The sequence below is a fragment of the Coffea arabica genome, chromosome 4e, assembly GCF_036785885.1.
Source record: "Coffea arabica cultivar ET-39 chromosome 4e, Coffea Arabica ET-39 HiFi, whole genome shotgun sequence".
Taxonomy (NCBI): domain Eukaryota; kingdom Viridiplantae; phylum Streptophyta; class Magnoliopsida; order Gentianales; family Rubiaceae; genus Coffea; species Coffea arabica.
Window position 1 is genome coordinate 18,833,693 of NC_092317.1, and position 15,186 is coordinate 18,848,878.

Here is a 15,186-nt window from a genome sequence, read left to right on the forward strand (position 1 = left end):
GCTCCAGATAAAAATGAACATGAACCATAACTCATTGAACTCATTGGTGTCCAGCACAAGACTTTCCCAGAACTCATTGAAGCCAAATCATGTCATGAATCCACATGCAAGCACGTATGATATGCAATCGAATAAATAATGCAAGAAACATTTCACAAGTACTTTGGAAATAGTTTAGGGTCACTCACCTCCATGGCTCAGAAATCATCCATCAAATATCATTGCCTTGCTCAAATCCAAATCTTAAATCACAAACTCAATGCAAACAAGTTCCTTCAAAGTTCGGACAGCACTTCCCCTGAATTTGTTAACTTTTCCAGCCATCATGGCTTCATTATTTCCTCATTCCAATCCAAAGGTACACACACAACAACAAGTTCATCCAATAGCCATTCGGCAAGCTCCAAGTAGTACTAGTACAAGTCAAGCTAGGGAAAAGTCCGGAAATGAAAGTTAAGCTCAAAACCAGAAAAACAGTTTTGACGTCATTTTGCGGTAATGGTACCGAAGGTGCTACGATTGTCGGATGAAGGTGAAAGATACTCCATTTCGAAGCTAAGAGAAAGGGCTACAATATTTTAGAAGGTCACTCAACCCAGTTTCGACTGTAACCAGGTCAAAAACGCAAGATACCATACCAGAATCACAAAAACAGATTCACAGAACGCATTCTAGCGGAAACATCATAAATCAGGCTACCTAAGTCCAAATCCAGAAATTCCAAAACCATCTGAAAGCTAAGAAATAGGGATAAATTTCATCAGAAGACCTCAACAACCAATTTCGGAAGCAATTCCAGCCATAACAACCAATTACAGGCGCAATTCTTACATTCGGGTAAAACCAGAACAGCAATAGTAATTCCGTCTTTTCTCAAGCTACGCTGCTCCGATTGACCTGAAATTTTGTAGACACCTCCAAAATGTCATTGCCAACAATTTTTATGTTTTAAGCCAAGGCCAATTCGGCCTATAAATAGGAGCTATAAATTCGGACAGAATGAAGAACATTGAAACCTAGTTTTCCACTTTTCCTTCCAAAACAGAAATTGATTGTAATTAATCACTTTTTCCACCTCCTAGAGTCATTAAACATCATTTCCAATCATCATACATGACCCCATAATCATATCCATATGAAAACAGAAAAATCCCCAAAAATTATAAAACTTCACCAATTCAACCAAAATCAAGATATAATCCATAAAAGTGCATCTTATACCACCACCAATCATGAATTGAACATCAATTAAGGGAGGAGGGTGGTTCTTCACAACTCACCTTAGCCATACAAGAGATAGAGCAACAAATCACCTTAGCTTTCCAAACAACTCCACAAAACACCTCAAGACCACTTAGCAAAGAGATTTTATGGAATGATTTGGAGTTTTATTGGTTGGATTTGAAGATTGAGCAAGAAATAGAAGGAAGAAATTGAGAGCTTTTCTTTCTTTCTTGAGCAAGAACATTCGGCCAAGAAGCTTACAAAATGAAGCTTATTTTGATCAATTTTTTGTATTTATTTGGTAAAGGTAAAGGTAAAGTCAAATGGTCAAAGTCCAAGATTAAATCACAAGGTGACACTTGTCACCTTTTGGTTCAAAACTTATCTTTTTGTCTCTCCAATACAAATATCTTAACACTTTGTAAAATAATATCACTTAATACAAAATCCAACAAGTTGTCAAAAATATATTGCGTTTACCGCACTTGCGGGTCCCACGTTCAAAATACGCTCTTAATTTCTCAAAAACTAACCGATACTAGAAAAATCATTTTAAAACTATTTTTGCTCATAAACTTTATGTGGGGAATTTTTCTAATAAAGAAAATGCAGAAAAGGCGGGCGATTAAATAAAATAAACCCTAGAAAATTAGAAAATTTTCGGGTTCTCACACTTATACTTTTCGGGGCGTCACAATCTCCCCTCCTTAAAAGAATGTCGTCCTCGACATTTCATCTTGTACCAATCAAGTCAAGACATCCCGCAAGAATCACTAATATTGCAAACCAAACCCACAGTCCGGCATCCTAAACTTCAAACCTAGGATACACTACAGAGATCTGAAGCCTAAGCTCTGATACCAACTGTGACGACCCCACCTCCCCCTAAGGCGAACCAGAGGGTTCGGCGGGCCGCCTGCCCAGCTCTCGCCGGGACTCAGTCGTTCACTACATTCCTCAAATAAAGTGCAAGAATAAACCTCAAATATTACCATATAAATCTCAAATATACATCCACGTCTCCAATAATTACATGTCAAAAGCAAAGCGGAAATAATTCCCAACTATACATAATTCACAATGTTGCATTTCGATCATTTCGATGATGTCATGATTCAGAGATCAAATGTTCGTTTAGTGCTCTCGTGAGCCAGGGAAATCATAGCACTTGAACACCCAACGCTCAAATAGATCATTTAACATTAACATTAACATTAAGAGGGAGCCCCTTTTTGAGCTCCAGATAAAAATGAACATGAACCATAACTCATTGAACTCATTGGTGTCCAGCACAAGACTTTCCCAGAACTCATTGAAGCCAAATCATGTCATGAATCCACATGCAAGCACGTATGATATGCAATCGAATAAATAATGCAAGAAACATTTCACAAGTACTTTGGAAATAGTTTAGGGTCACTCACCTCCATGGCTCAGAAATCATCCATCAAATATCATTGCCTTGCTCAAATCCAAATCTTAAATCACAAACTCAATGCAAACAAGTTCCTTCAAAGTTCGGACAGCACTTCCCCTGAATTTGTTAACTTTTCCAGCCATCATGGCTTCATTATTTCCTCATTCCAATCCAAAGGTACACACACAACAACAAGTTCATCCAATAGCCATTCGGCAAGCTCCAAGTAGTACTAGTACAAGTCAAGCTAGGGAAAAGTCCGGAAATGAAAGTTAAGCTCAAAACCAGAAAAACAGTTTTGACGTCATTTTGCGGTAATGGTACCGAAGGTGCTACGATTGTCGGATGAAGGTGAAAGATACTCCATTTCGAAGCTAAGAGACAGGGCTACAATATTTTAGAAGGTCACTCAACCCAGTTTCGAGTGTAACCAGGTCAAAAATGCAAGATACCATACCAGAATCACAAAAACAGATTCACAGAACGCATTCTAGCGGAAACATCATAAATCAGGCTACCTAAGTCCAAATCCAGAAATTCCAAAACCATCTGAAAGCTAAGAAATAGGGATAAATTTCATCAGAAGACCTCAACAACCAATTTCGGAAGCAATTCCAGCCATAACAACCAATTACAGGCGCAATTCTTACATTCGGGTAAAACCAGAACAGCAATAGTAATTCCGTCTTTTCACAAGCTACGCTGCTCCGATTGACCTGAAATTTTGTAGACACCTCCAAAATGTCATTCCCTACAATTTTCATGTTTTAAGCCAAGGCCAATTCGGCCTATAAATAGGAGCTATAAATTCGGACAGAATGAAGAACATTGAAACCTAGTTTTCCACTTTTCCTTCCAAAACAGAAATTGATTGTAATTAATCACTTTTTCCACCTCCTAGAGTCATTAAACATCATTTCCAATCATCATACATGACCCCATAATCATATCCATATGAAAACAGAAAAATCCCCAAAAATTATAAAACTTCACCAATTCAACCAAAATCAAGATATAATCCATAAAAGTGCATCTTATACCACCACCAATCATGAATTGAACATCAATTAAGGGAGGAGAGTGGTTCTTCACAACTCACCTTAGCCATACAAGAGATAGAGCAACAAATCACCTTAGCTTTCCAAACAACTCCACAAAACACCTCAAGACCACTTAGCAAAGAGATTTTATGGAATGATTTGGAGTTTTATTGGTTGGATTTGAAGATTGAGCAAGAAATAGAAGGAAGAAATTGAGAGCTTTTCTTTCTTTCTTGAGCAAGAACATTCGGCCAAGAAGCTTACAAAATGAAGCTTATTTTGATCAATTTTTTGTATTTATTTGGTAAAGGTAAAGGTAAAGTCAAATGGTCAAAGTCCAAGATTAAATCACAAGGTGACACTTGTCACCTTTTGGTTCAAAACTTATCTTTTTGTCTCTCCAATACAAATATCTTAACACTTTGTAAAATAATATCACTTAATACAAAATCCAACAAGTTGTCAAAAATATATTGCGTTTACCGCACTTGCGGGTCCCACGTTCAAAATACGCTCTTAATTTCTCAAAAACTAACCGATACTAGAAAAATCATTTTAAAACTATTTTTGCTCATAAACTTTATTTGGAGAATTTTTCTAATAAAGAAAATGCAGAAAAGGCGGGCGATTAAATAAAATAAACCCTAGAAAATTAGAAAATTTTCGGGTTCTCACACTTATACTTTTCGGGGCGTCACAATCTCCCCTCCTTAAAAGAATGTCGTCCTCGACATTTCATCTTGTACCAATCAAGTCAAGACATCCCGCAAGAATCACTAATATTGCAAACCAAACCCACAGTCCGGCATCCTAAACTTCAAACCTAGGATACACTACAGAGATCTGAAGCCTAAGCTCTGATACCAACTGTGACGACCCCACCTCCCCCTAAGGCGAACCAGAGGGTTCGGCGGGCCGCCTGCCCAGCTCTCGCCGGGACTCAGTCGTTCACTACATTCCTCAAATAAAGTGCAAGAATAAACCTCAAATATTACCATATAAATCTCAAATATACATCCACGTCTCCAATAATTACATGTCAAAAGCAAAGCGGAAATAATTCCCAACTATACATAAAATGATTTCCAAATCCAAATTGTACAAAACATAGGCCATCCAGTCACGTGCACAAGTACTACAAGTCCTTCCTTCGCCTTGAGCCCTGTGGAGGGGAATAAAATATTTTTGGGGTGAGCTAGAAGCTCAGCGAGTAACCAGTAAAATCATTAAACAAATATATTTCACAATGTTGCATTTCGATCATTTCGATGATGTCATGATTCAGAGATCAAATGTTCGTTTAGTGCTCTCGTGAGCCAGGGAAATCATAGCACTTGAACACCCAACGCTCAAATAGATCATTTAACATTAACATTAACATTAAGAGGGAGCCCCTTTTTGAGCTCCAGATAAAAATGAACATGAACCATAACTCATTGAACTCATTGGTGTCCAGCACAAGACTTTCCCAGAACTCATTGAAGCCAAATCATGTCATGAATCCACATGCAAGCACGTATGATATGCAATCGAATAAATAATGCAAGAAACATTTCACAAGTACTTTGGAAATAGTTTAGGGTCACTCACCTCCATGGCTCAGAAATCATCCATCAAATATCATTGCCTTGCTCAAATCCAAATCTTAAATCACAAACTCAATGCAAACAAGTTCCTTCAAAGTTCGGACAGCACTTCCCCTGAATTTGTTAACTTTTCCAGCCATCATGGCTTCATTATTTCCTCATTCCAATCCAAAGGTACACACACAACAACAAGTTCATCCAATAGCCATTCGGCAAGCTCCAAGTAGTACTAGTACAAGTCAAGCTAGGGAAAAGTCCGGAAATGAAAGTTAAGCTCAAAACCAGAAAAACAGTTTTGACGTCATTTTGCGGTAATGGTACCGAAGGTGCTACGATTGTCGGATGAAGGTGAAAGATACTCCATTTCGAAGCTAAGAGAAAGGGCTACAATATTTTAGAAGGTCACTCAACCCAGTTTCGACTGTAACCAGGTCAAAAACGCAAGATACCATACCAGAATCACAAAAACAGATTCACAGAACGCATTCTAGCGGAAACATCATAAATCAGGCTACCTAAGTCCAAATCCAGAAATTCCAAAACCATCTGAAAGCTAAGAAATAGGGATAAATTTCATCAGAAGACCTCAACAACCAATTTCGGAAGCAATTCCAGCCATAACAACCAATTACAGGCGCAATTCTTACATTCGGGTAAAACCAGAACAGCAATAGTAATTCCGTCTTTTCTCAAGCTACGCTGCTCCGATTGACCTGAAATTTTGTAGACACCTCCAAAATGTCATTGCCAACAATTTTTATGTTTTAAGCCAAGGCCAATTCGGCCTATAAATAGGAGCTATAAATTCGGACAGAATGAAGAACATTGAAACCTAGTTTTCCACTTTTCCTTCCAAAACAGAAATTGATTGTAATTAATCACTTTTTCCACCTCCTAGAGTCATTAAACATCATTTCCAATCATCATACATGACCCCATAATCATATCCATATGAAAACAGAAAAATCCCCAAAAATTATAAAACTTCACCAATTCAACCAAAATCAAGATATAATCCATAAAAGTGCATCTTATACCACCACCAATCATGAATTGAACATCAATTAAGGGAGGAGGGTGGTTCTTCACAACTCACCTTAGCCATACAAGAGATAGAGCAACAAATCACCTTAGCTTTCCAAACAACTCCACAAAACACCTCAAGACCACTTAGCAAAGAGATTTTATGGAATGATTTGGAGTTTTATTGGTTGGATTTGAAGATTGAGCAAGAAATAGAAGGAAGAAATTGAGAGCTTTTCTTTCTTTCTTGAGCAAGAACATTCGGCCAAGAAGCTTACAAAATGAAGCTTATTTTGATCAATTTTTTGTATTTATTTGGTAAAGGTAAAGGTAAAGTCAAATGGTCAAAGTCCAAGATTAAATCACAAGGTGACACTTGTCACCTTTTGGTTCAAAACTTATCTTTTTGTCTCTCCAATACAAATATCTTAACACTTTGTAAAATAATATCACTTAATACAAAATCCAACAAGTTGTCAAAAATATATTGCGTTTACCGCACTTGCGGGTCCCACGTTCAAAATACGCTCTTAATTTCTCAAAAACTAACCGATACTAGAAAAATCATTTTAAAACTATTTTTGCTCATAAACTTTATGTGGGGAATTTTTCTAATAAAGAAAATGCAGAAAAGGCGGGCGATTAAATAAAATAAACCCTAGAAAATTAGAAAATTTTCGGGTTCTCACACTTATACTTTTCGGGGCGTCACAATCTCCCCTCCTTAAAAGAATGTCGTCCTCGACATTTCATCTTGTACCAATCAAGTCAAGACATCCCGCAAGAATCACTAATATTGCAAACCAAACCCACAGTCCGGCATCCTAAACTTCAAACCTAGGATACACTACAGAGATCTGAAGCCTAAGCTCTGATACCAACTGTGACGACCCCACCTCCCCCTAAGGCGAACCAGAGGGTTCGGCGGGCCGCCTGCCCAGCTCTCGCCGGGACTCAGTCGTTCACTACATTCCTCAAATAAAGTGCAAGAATAAACCTCAAATATTACCATATAAATCTCAAATATACATCCACGTCTCCAATAATTACATGTCAAAAGCAAAGCGGAAATAATTCCCAACTATACATAAAATGATTTCCAAATCCAAATTGTACAAAACATAGGCCATCCAGTCACGTGCACAAGTACTACAAGTCCTTCCTTCGCCTTGAGCCCTGTGGAGGGGAATAAAATATTTTTGGGGTGAGCTAGAAGCTCAGCGAGTAACCAGTAAAATCGTTAAACAAATATATTTCACAATGTTGCATTTCGATCATTTCGATGATGTCATGATTCAGAGATCAAATGTTCGTTTAGTGCTCTCGTGAGCCAGGGAAATCATAGCACTTGAACACCCAACGCTCAAATAGATCATTTAACATTAACATTAACATTAAGAGGGAGCCCCTTTTTGAGCTCCAGATAAAAATGAACATGAACCATAACTCATTGAACTCATTGGTGTCCAGCACAAGACTTTCCCAGAACTCATTGAAGCCAAATCATGTCATGAATCCACATGCAAGCACGTATGATATGCAATCGAATAAATAATGCAAGAAACATTTCACAAGTACTTTGGAAATAGTTTAGGGTCACTCACCTCCATGGCTCAGAAATCATCCATCAAATATCATTGCCTTGCTCAAATCCAAATCTTAAATCACAAACTCAATGCAAACAAGTTCCTTCAAAGTTCGGACAGCACTTCCCCTGAATTTGTTAACTTTTCCAGCCATCATGGCTTCATTATTTCCTCATTCCAATCCAAAGGTACACACACAACAACAAGTTCATCCAATAGCCATTCGGCAAGCTCCAAGTAGTACTAGTACAAGTCAAGCTAGGGAAAAGTCCGGAAATGAAAGTTAAGCTCAAAACCAGAAAAACAGTTTTGACGTCATTTTGCGGTAATGGTACCGAAGGTGCTACGATTGTCGGATGAAGGTGAAAGATACTCCATTTCGAAGCTAAGAGAAAGGGCTACAATATTTTAGAAGGTCACTCAACCCAGTTTCGACTGTAACCAGGTCAAAAACGCAAGATACCATACCAGAATCACAAAAACAGATTCACAGAACGCATTCTAGCGGAAACATCATAAATCAGGCTACCTAAGTCCAAATCCAGAAATTCCAAAACCATCTGAAAGCTAAGAAATAGGGATAAATTTCATCAGAAGACCTCAACAACCAATTTCGGAAGCAATTCCAGCCATAACAACCAATTACAGGCGCAATTCTTACATTCGGGTAAAACCAGAACAGCAATAGTAATTCCGTCTTTTCTCAAGCTACGCTGCTCCGATTGACCTGAAATTTTGTAGACACCTCTAAAATGTCATTGCCAACAATTTTTATGTTTTAAGCCAAGGCCAATTCGGCCTATAAATAGGAGCTATAAATTCGGACAGAATGAAGAACATTGAAACCTAGTTTTCCACTTTTCCTTCCAAAACAGAAATTGATTGTAATTAATCACTTTTTCCACCTCCTAGAGTCATTAAACATCATTTCCAATCATCATACATGACCCCATAATCATATCCATATGAAAACAGAAAAATCCCCAAAAATTATAAAACTTCACCAATTCAACCAAAATCAAGATATAATCCATAAAAGTGCATCTTATACCACCACCAATCATGAATTGAACATCAATTAAGGGAGGAGGGTGGTTCTTCACAACTCACCTTAGCCATACAAGAGATAGAGCAACAAATCACCTTAGCTTTCCAAACAACTCCACAAAACACCTCAAGACCACTTAGCAAAGAGATTTTATGGAATGATTTGGAGTTTTATTGGTTGGATTTGAAGATTGAGCAAGAAATAGAAGGAAGAAATTGAGAGCTTTTCTTTCTTTCTTGAGCAAGAACATTCGGCCAAGAAGCTTACAAAATGAAGCTTATTTTGATCAATTTTTTGTATTTATTTGGTAAAGGTAAAGGTAAAGTCAAATGGTCAAAGTCCAAGATTAAATCACAAGGTGACACTTGTCACCTTTTGGTTCAAAACTTATCTTTTTGTCTCTCCAATACAAATATCTTAACACTTTGTAAAATAATATCACTTAATACAAAATCCAACAAGTTGTCAAAAATATATTGCGTTTACCGCACTTGCGGGTCCCACGTTCAAAATACGCTCTTAATTTCTCAAAAACTAACCGATACTAGAAAAATCATTTTAAAACTATTTTTGCTCATAAACTTTATGTGGGGAATTTTTCTAATAAAGAAAATGCAGAAAAGGCGGGCGATTAAATAAAATAAACCCTAGAAAATTAGAAAATTTTCGGGTTCTCACACTTATACTTTTCGGGGCGTCACAATCTCCCCTCCTTAAAAGAATGTCGTCCTCGACATTTCATCTTGTACCAATCAAGTCAAGACATCCCGCAAGAATCACTAATATTGCAAACCAAACCCACAGTCCGGCATCCTAAACTTCAAACCTAGGATACACTACAGAGATCTGAAGCCTAAGCTCTGATACCAACTGTGACGACCCCACCTCCCCCTAAGGCGAACCAGAGGGTTCGGCGGGCCGCCTGCCCAGCTCTCGCCGGGACTCAGTCGTTCACTACATTCCTCAAATAAAGTGCAAGAATAAACCTCAAATATTACCATATAAATCTCAAATATACATCCACGTCTCCAATAATTACATGTCAAAAGCAAAGCGGAAATAATTCCCAACTATACATAAAATGATTTCCAAATCCAAATTGTACAAAACATAGGCCATCCAGTCACGTGCACAAGTACTACAAGTCCTTCCTTCGCCTTGAGCCCTGTGGAGGGGAATAAAATATTTTTGGGGTGAGCTAGAAGCTCAGCGAGTAACCAGTAAAATCATTAAACAAATATATTTCACAATGTTGCATTTCGATCATTTCGATGATGTCATGATTCAGAGATCAAATGTTCGTTTAGTGCTCTCGTGAGCCAGGGAAATCATAGCACTTGAACACCCAACGCTCAAATAGATCATTTAACATTAACATTAACATTAAGAGGGAGCCCCTTTTTGAGCTCCAGATAAAAATGAACATGAACCATAACTCATTGAACTCATTGGTGTCCAGCACAAGACTTTCCCAGAACTCATTGAAGCCAAATCATGTCATGAATCCACATGCAAGCACGTATGATATGCAATCGAATAAATAATGCAAGAAACATTTCACAAGTACTTTGGAAATAGTTTAGGGTCACTCACCTCCATGGCTCAGAAATCATCCATCAAATATCATTGCCTTGCTCAAATCCAAATCTTAAATCACAAACTCAATGCAAACAAGTTCCTTCAAAGTTCGGACAGCACTTCCCCTGAATTTGTTAACTTTTCCAGCCATCATGGCTTCATTATTTCCTCATTCCAATCCAAAGGTACACACACAACAACAAGTTCATCCAATAGCCATTCGGCAAGCTCCAAGTAGTACTAGTACAAGTCAAGCTAGGGAAAAGTCCGGAAATGAAAGTTAAGCTCAAAACCAGAAAAACAGTTTTGACGTCATTTTGCGGTAATGGTACCGAAGGTGCTACGATTGTCGGATGAAGGTGAAAGATACTCCATTTCGAAGCTAAGAGACAGGGCTACAATATTTTAGAAGGTCACTCAACCCAGTTTCGAGTGTAACCAGGTCAAAAACGCAAGATACCATACCAGAATCACAAAAACAGATTCACAGAACGCATTCTAGCGGAAACATCATAAATCAGGCTACCTAAGTCCAAATCCAGAAATTCCAAAACCATCTGAAAGCTAAGAAATAGGGATAAATTTCATCAGAAGACCTCAACAACCAATTTCGGAAGCAATTCCAGCCATAACAACCAATTACAGGCGCAATTCTTACATTCGGGTAAAACCAGAACAGCAATAGTAATTCCGTCTTTTCTCAAGCTACGCTGCTCCGATTGACCTGAAATTTTGTAGACACCTCCAAAATGTCATTGCCAACAATTTTCATGTTTTAAGCCAAGGCCAATTCGGCCTATAAATAGGAGCTATAAATTCGGACAGAATGAAGAACATTGAAACCTAGTTTTCCACTTTTCCTTCCAAAACAGAAATTGATTGTAATTAATCACTTTTTCCACCTCCCAGAGTCATTAAACATCATTTCCAATCATCATACATGACCCCATAATCATATCCATATGAAAACAGAAAAATCCCCAAAAATTATAAAACTTCACCAATTCAACCAAAATCAAGATATAATCCATAAAAGTGCATCTTATACCACCACCAATCATGAATTGAACATCAATTAAGGGAGGAGAGTGGTTCTTCACAACTCACCTTAGCCATACAAGAGATAGAGCAACAAATCACCTTAGCTTTCCAAACAACTCCACAAAACACCTCAAGACCACTTAGCAAAGAGATTTTATGGAATGATTTGGAGTTTTATTGGTTGGATTTGAAGATTGAGCAAGAAATAGAAGGAAGAAATTGAGAGCTTTTCTTTCTTTCTTGAGCAAGAACATTCGGCCAAGAAGCTTACAAAATGAAGCTTATTTTGATCAATTTTTTGTATTTATTTGGTAAAGGTAAAGGTAAAGTCAAATGGTCAAAGTCCAAGATTAAATCACAAGGTGACACTTGTCACCTTTTGGTTCAAAACTTATCTTTTTGTCTCTCCAATACAAATATCTTAACACTTTGTAAAATAATATCACTTAATACAAAATCCAACAAGTTGTCAAAAATATATTGCGTTTACCGCACTTGCGGGTCCCACGTTCAAAATACGCTCTTAATTTCTCAAAAACTAACCGATACTAGAAAAATCATTTTAAAACTATTTTTGCTCATAAACTTTATTTGGGGAATTTTTCTAATAAAGAAAATGCAGAAAAGGCGGGCGATTAAATAAAATAAACCCTAGAAAATTAGAAAATTTTCGGGTTCTCACACTTATACTTTTCGGGGCGTCACAATCTCCCCTCCTTAAAAGAATGCCGTCCTCGACATTTCATCTTGTACCAATCAAGTCAAGACATCCCGCAAGAATCACTAATATTGCAAACCAAACCCACAGTCCGGCATCCTAAACTTCAAACCTAGGATACACTACAGAGATCTGAAGCCTAAGCTCTGATACCAACTGTGACGACCCCACCTCCCCCTAAGGCGAACCAGAGGGTTCGGCGGGCCGCCTGCCCAGCTCTCGCCGGGACTCAGTCGTTCACTACATTCCTCAAATAAAGTGCAAGAATAAACCTCAAATATTACCATATAAATCTCAAATATACATCCACGTCTCCAATAATTACATGTCAAAAGCAAAGCGGAAATAATTCCCAACTATACATAAAATGATTTCCAAATCCAAATTGTACAAAACATAGGCCATCCAGTCACGTGCACAAGTACTACAAGTCCTTCCTTCGCCTTGAGCCCTGTGGAGGGGAATAAAATATTTTTGGGGTGAGCTAGAAGCTCAGCGAGTAACCAGTAAAATCATTAAACAAATATATTTCACAATGTTGCATTTCGATCATTTCGATGATGTCATGATTCAGAGATCAAATGTTCGTTTAGTGCTCTCGTGAGCCAGGGAAATCATAGCACTTGAACACCCAACGCTCAAATAGATCATTTAACATTAACATTAACATTAAGAGGGAGCCCCTTTTTGAGCTCCAGATAAAAATGAACATGAACCATAACTCATTGAACTCATTGGTGTCCAGCACAAGACTTTCCCAGAACTCATTGAAGCCAAATCATGTCATGAATCCACATGCAAGCACGTATGATATGCAATCGAATAAATAATGCAAGAAACATTTCACAAGTACTTTGGAAATAGTTTAGGGTCACTCACCTCCATGGCTCAGAAATCATCCATCAAATATCATTGCCTTGCTCAAATCCAAATCTTAAATCACAAACTCAATGCAAACAAGTTCCTTCAAAGTTCGGACAGCACTTCCCCTGAATTTGTTAACTTTTCCAGCCATCATGGCTTCATTATTTCCTCATTCCAATCCAAAGGTACACACACAACAACAAGTTCATCCAATAGCCATTCGGCAAGCTCCAAGTAGTACTAGTACAAGTCAAGCTAGGGAAAAGTCCGGAAATGAAAGTTAAGCTCAAAACCAGAAAAACAGTTTTGACGTCATTTTGCGGTAATGGTACCGACGGTGCTACGATTGTCGGATGAAGGTGAAAGATACTCCATTTCGAAGCTAAGAGACAGGGCTACAATATTTTAGAAGGTCACTCAACCCAGTTTCGAGTGTAACCAGGTCAAAAACGCAAGATACCATACCAGAATCACAAAAACAGATTCACAGAACGCATTCTAGCGGAAACATCATAAATCAGGCTACCTAAGTCCAAATCCAGAAATTCCAAAACCATCTGAAAGCTAAGAAATAGGGATAAATTTCATCAGAAGACCTCAACAACCAATTTCGGAAGCAATTCCAGCCATAACAACCAATTACAGGCGCAATTCTTACATTCGGGTAAAACCAGAACAGCAATAGTAATTCCGTCTTTTCTCAAGCTACGCTGCTCCGATTGACCTGAAATTTTGTAGACACCTCCAAAATGTCATTGCCAACAATTTTCATGTTTTAAGCCAAGGCCAATTCGGCCTATAAATAGGAGCTATAAATTCGGACAGAATGAAGAACATTGAAACCTAGTTTTCCACTTTTCCTTCCAAAACAGAAATTGATTGTAATTAATCACTTTTTCCACCTCCCAGAGTCATTAAACATCATTTCCAATCATCATACATGACCCCATAATCATATCCATATGAAAACAGAAAAATCCCCAAAAATTATAAAACTTCACCAATTCAACCAAAATCAAGATATAATCCATAAAAGTGCATCTTATACCACCACCAATCATGAATTGAACATCAATTAAGGGAGGAGAGTGGTTCTTCACAACTCACCTTAGCCATACAAGAGATAGAGCAACAAATCACCTTAGCTTTCCAAACAACTCCACAAAACACCTCAAGACCACTTAGCAAAGAGATTTTATGGAATGATTTGGAGTTTTATTGGTTGGATTTGAAGATTGAGCAAGAAATAGAAGGAAGAAATTGAGAGCTTTTCTTTCTTTCTTGAGCAAGAACATTCGGCCAAGAAGCTTACAAAATGAAGCTTATTTTGATCAATTTTTTGTATTTATTTGGTAAAGGTAAAGGTAAAGTCAAATGGTCAAAGTCCAAGATTAAATCACAAGGTGACACTTGTCACCTTTTGGTTCAAAACTTATCTTTTTGTCTCTCCAATACAAATATCTTAACACTTTGTAAAATAATATCACTTAATACAAAATCCAACAAGTTGTCAAAAATATATTGCGTTTACCGCACTTGCGGGTCCCACGTTCAAAATACGCTCTTAATTTCTCAAAAACTAACCGATACTAGAAAAATCATTTTAAAACTATTTTTGCTCATAAACTTTATTTGGGGAATTTTTCTAATAAAGAAAATGCAGAAAAGGCGGGCGATTAAATAAAATAAACCCTAGAAAATTAGAAAATTTTCGGGTTCTCACACTTATACTTTTCGGGGCGTCACAATCTCCCCTCCTTAAAAGAATGCCGTCCTCGACATTTCATCTTGTACCAATCAAGTCAAGACATCCCGCAAGAATCACTAATATTGCAAACCAAACCCACAGTCCGGCATCCTAAACTTCAAACCTAGGATACACTACAGAGATCTGAAGCCTAAGCTCTGATACCAACTGTGACGACCCCACCTCCCCCTAAGGCGAACCAGAGGGTTCGGCGGGCCGCCTGCCCAGCTCTCGCCGGGACTCAGTCGTTCACTACATTCCTCAAATAAAGTGCAAGAATAAACCTCAAATATTACCATATAAATCTCAAATAT